Below are 5,449 nucleotides of genomic sequence, written 5' to 3' on the forward strand. Positions count from 1 at the left end.
GGGCGGCTACTTGGGATAAACTTAGCACCCGGAGGGGAAAGGAAACATTGGTTAAATTAGCAGTTTCAATGATTGGAAATATAGGCCTTCTCGATTATGTGATGTGAATTTCTATATTTTTTTGCAATGTTCTTTCTCGCATGGGCATGTTTACTGGTTTCTAATTTTTTATCATGATGTTTTCTCTACATGTCGATAATTAGGTTTCCCAATTTAAGCTTAAATTGTCGGGGCAAGCCCTGTGGAAAGCAAGGGTTTTGGAAAATGATCAGGCCAAGTCTATGGACTTAGGGTTTACGGGGGTATGGGGGACACCATTCTTTTTCTGGTGATACCTTCCATCTCTGGTGGGTTATTAATTATATATGATTGTTGGCTCGGATGGTGGAATTCTAAAGGGACGGAATGTTTCCCGGCGTTCCATTTGTTTTTCCAACCATTCATTAAGTTAATGCTTGTTTTTCGGGCGGTTATCTGTACAAATTATATTTCAGGTCCACCTACGTTGTCCTCACTTCTTGCCTCTATACAATGGGTTAGGTCATAAGTAAGGGAAAGTGGGAGAAGGGTGAAGAAAAGGGGGCCTACCCTTAATAGACATGGTGAAGTCTCAGCCTTGTGGTGGAGCCTCAGGTCGAGGCGGAAGAGGCAGAAGACACTAAGAAGATAAAGGAAAATATGTAGATCCATCTTCTGGTCAGACTGAGCGGTAGAGAACAGCATGAAAGAGGAATGATCGGCAGGAGATAGTGTTGTAAGCAACTGCGTGGAAGGGGACAACAAGGTAGGGGACTACACGACACAGGATTGTGCGGCAAGAGACTACGTGACAAGGGACTGCGCAAGAGATGGGTTAAAAAAATAAATTCTGAGAATCTTCAGGCCACAGTCAAAGCTTACTACGAAGGGACCTCGGTGCAGGTGGAACAATTTATTATGAAATGGGAAGTGAAGTTGAATTCAGAAGCTGAGCTTGAACCACCAGTTGAAGACTGGGGGGAACTAATCATGGATATTGGGTACATGCGCGATCGTCTCACCATGTTTAGAAAATTCATTCATCTTTACTGGTTAATGAAGTGCATAGTGTCCAAAGAAATAGTTGTGACCACCATCACAACGACGCACAGTGAGGTCGAGCCGAGTCTACAAGACATTCAAAATGAGCTCTAGCTTATCCAATGTCAGTTGCAGAACTAGAATGCCTATCTTGGCCACATCGAGCGACATATCCCATGCCTGTCGCAATCTGAATTACTAGGATCAAGTGTTAAAGATCATGATCTGGTGGAATCATCAGATGAGTAATGGGTCGAAGCGATGATTATTAATTTTAGCTTATTTTCTGTTGTTTGTGTCGAGTAGCATTTATGATTTCAGTATGATGTTTATTAGTTGGTTTCCTGGCTATCAACCTTATAACGCTTGGCTAAAAAGACAAACTATTTATGTTTTGGGTGGCTTATAATGCGATTTGGTGGCCAACAGACCTAGTTTCCCACTGGGCAAGTTGAGGCCACTGAACGAACCATATATTTGTAACCTGCATGCTTTATAGATGAATGAATGAAAGGTACAGCTAAGCTTACAAATCTTTTTAGAAATACAATATAATATCCTATCCAATATAATATAATATAATATCTTATATTAAATGTATAACATTTATTAACAAGATATTCAAATTAAAAATCTTTTTGTTACAATTTCAATGTTTATTATTAATTTTACATTGTTTTAATATAGTTTATTGTTTTATATTTTAGTATTTTAAGGTATATTTTTCATCATTTTTGTATGAAATCTAGAATAAATTGGTTGGAAATATAAGTTTGAGTGGTGTAGTTTGCACAATTTCAATGTTCTAGGAGTTTTCTAGACACGTCAAAAATACAATTTAAACAATAAAAAGCTACATTCTCACCAAAAATTATATTGTGAAATTTCAATTAAAAAAAAAAACCATAAAATAATTAGAGTGTGTCATATTTTAATTGTAATAATATTTATATTATAATTAACAATTAACCATAATACAAGTCTATGCTTTATTTTAAAATGTTAGTAAAATCATTATTTTTTAAAAAATAAGCAAATGTTAATTAAATAAATTATAATTTCAATAAAAAGTAATAATAAATATAATTTTTCAATTTTAAATTATTTTTCGATAATTTAGAAGTGTTAAAAATCACAACATAACTTTTTTTACATTGATCATTTTTGGATATCACTAAGAGAAATGATTATTTCTATGTGCTCATATGATCACCAGAACTATAACTTGGTATCTCAAACATACCATAAACCATGCTTCCTCATGGAAGTTGGTGTCATTATAACTCCTAATTACTATAATATGTTAGGTGTCGTATAACATAGGATTTGTTCAATGTATCTTCGAAAACTATATGTTAAATTTGTGTCTCAAGTATATCACAAACCATGCTCAAACATGAAAGTTACTCTCATTTAAAAAATCCCAGATAGTACCTATGTTAGATGTCAAAAAATAGAAATATATTTTTAAAAAATAGGCTAAAAAATCACTATAAATATAGACATTTTTTTGCATAGTAGTAGTATTATTTTTATCCTAGTTACAATAAGTTTTGTTATCAATTACACATAATAGGCAGGTACTAAGAAGCAATGTTGCATATTACACTTGTTTTTATTATTTATATAGAATATTGATTGTTGTATAAATGACATCTCCAATTTATTTGGCATTAACATTTCAATGGTTAACAGCTTTAAAAGTTAATGATCATTTCATTTGAATTCGGTTGGGCGATACATAGGTAATAATGCTAGTGGACTTCTTCAAATTGGTGGGACTTGAAAATAAATCCCAACTAAATAGGATATAAACTAGCAATTGCACCGAAAGGTGCAAAGTAATGCCAATAAGGGGAGTGGGAAATGTGGAAGGCAATAATCAAGCACATTGGGATACACGTCCCATTCAAATCTACGGTTTTAAATTTTAATCAACATTAAATGTTATTGACATTTTGTTGTCTGATATGTCTGAAATAAAATGAAATATATATGAAAAGAGAAAAAAATAAAGAGATTCATGTGAAACATCAAAATGGTATTGTTCTTGTTGCTTTCATCGGGCATTAACGCCGACAATGAGGGGATTTGACTCATCCGAGTGCCATACATTCCATGCCAGTTGAAACATGTTCCCTTATTTTTCCATACGATGACACATATCATCTCTAACTTGCCAAATCTCCTCACAACCTTTGAAACTTGAACATATGGTGCAGGTGAATGGCCCAAGCGAAACAATTTATATCCCACCCTTGTTCTTTTCCAATAAGAATCGACTATGAGAATTCATATATAGATGTCACTTGCATTGATATTCTCAGTTAGTCATGCAAGCTCTAGGGCTACGAGCTTCGACAATGAATTTTTTTATTAATTCTTCCAACCCATTTAGTTTCTTACCAGAATGAGTTGCATTGATTAGTGCTCATACTCTCACTCATGTATCCTACAACATAGTTTGTTCAGTCCAAGCAAGGCAAGAGGAGCCCTCCAATGCAGAGTCGGCAAGGGACACTCAAAAGAACTTGACGTCGAGGCTGGGATGAAAACGAGACACGTATGTATTTTTCTTGGATTGATTTGGTTAGGGTTATGGGTATTCCAACCGACATTTCTTCTTTCAAATTGGGGTCTCAATGGATTAATGTTGATGTTGTTTCACAGATAACATGGCAGATTCTTTTGGGGATGGGTATTTGACACGATCATCGGATAAGGGTTTCGGGAAAAGATACAGTGAGCATATCAAGTTTGGTCAAACCATTTCTGAGGGAGTAGAGGTTGAGCCCTATGCTAACACTTGTAAGGAAGATCGACAATCCATATTCATTTTTTTTCTTGCTTGGTATTTTCTTGTTTTTTTTTTCATGTTCTTTAATTGAAATGTGCATTGCCTGACTACATGTGCAATACTCCACTGTATGTAGACGTAGAGGTTCGAAAAGAACATGATCAATCACAGGGCTCCAAGGTGACAGAGAACGATAAGGGCAGGCATTCTACTCAGCACACTACTTTCCCTAGTCACAATCATTCTACGTTAGGTGGAGTTGGAGGAACTAGTACATAGGTGGAGGAAGGAAGAAATTGCAGTATTGTTCTCTATTTCACTTGTCCAAGTATAGATAAATAATATGGTTGTTTTTCATATTTACACTTCAGTATGGACAATTCATTTTTGGGTAAATTTGATGTCTAATTTGGCTATGGTTTGATAGACATGCAGTGACACTAGTCACTATGAAGAGAATCTTTGTTGGGTCGAGACAGGGAGAATGAGAATACATCTAGGAGATCAACACCATAATACACTTTCAACACAAGAACCTGGCAAAATTACAGGGTTGGTGCCACGAACACGACGAGCTATTGCTCATCTATGACTATATGCCCAACAAGAACCTCGACAAGCTCATCTTCATGCGGCCAGGGGATAAGCATCATAATTAGAATTAGCCCCATCTGAATTGGGCCTAGAGACACAGGATCTTATGGGGGATGGATTCAACATTGTTGTACCTTCATGAAGAATGGGATCAGAGAGTCATCCACTAGGACATTAAGCCCAACAAAGTTATGCTCGACGAGGAATTCAATGCCCGTATGGGAGCTTTGGCCTTGTCGGGTTGATTAAGCATGATGAAACAAATCAGCAGTCATCACGAGGCTCCATGTGTCAGGTTTCCATGTGTCACATGTAAGATTTTCATTGGAGAAAGGCAGACAAAAATGAGCCTCCCCGATTGACTAGGTGAATAGTGCCTGCCCACCCCAACCCTGCAGAGAAATGTCTATCAACATAATTACGATTTAAATTAATTTATTAATTTGAAATTAAAAAGTGTAGGTTAGAATGAAAGTCAAATTAAATATAGATATTGGAAGGAGAGCGCAAGACGAATAACTAGGGTTACAGACTGTTACAGAGGTTGTTCTCCATGGAAGGTCACAAAGGAGGGAGCTCCACTCCCTCCTACAAGCAGGCCGTGGCCAGCAGGGGCAAAAAACCAATGGAAAATGATAGAGACCCTTCAGAAGGAAGGAAAAGAAACAGCGAAGAGGAACAAGATGGCACTAAATCAAGGGAGCATAATAGTACTAAGGAAAATGAGGAAGAAGACAAGGAACAGGGAACAAAAGACAAAGCACAAATGGGACCATGTAAACCCAAAGCTACGGTTACACCAAGAGTCATTTTAAATGATCCTGCTCTGCAAGCGCACAGGGACCACATGCAGACATATGCAATCATTTGTAAATTCATGGGTTTATGGCCCACTGAAAAATCTTTACAAACGTGGATTAAATACCACTGGAAACCAAAAGGAAGCATTGACCTACATCTTGGGTCTAAGGGTTTCTTCACTATGGTATTTGCTAATAT

At 36.6% G+C, this 5,449-nt stretch overlaps 1 pseudogene; it reads left to right on the forward strand.

The window, feature by feature from the left end:
• The first annotated feature begins 3,422 nt into the window (after positions 1–3,422).
• LOC149175318 (uncharacterized) lies at positions 3,423–4,135 on the forward strand (annotated as a pseudogene).
• The last annotated feature ends 1,314 nt before the right edge of the window (positions 4,136–5,449 follow it).

The sequence above is a fragment of the Pinus tabuliformis genome, chromosome 4_1 (assembly GCF_031772625.1).
Source record: "Pinus tabuliformis cultivar Carrire ecotype Pingquan chromosome 4_1, CPIR1, whole genome shotgun sequence".
Taxonomy (NCBI): domain Eukaryota; kingdom Viridiplantae; phylum Streptophyta; class Pinopsida; order Pinales; family Pinaceae; genus Pinus; species Pinus tabuliformis.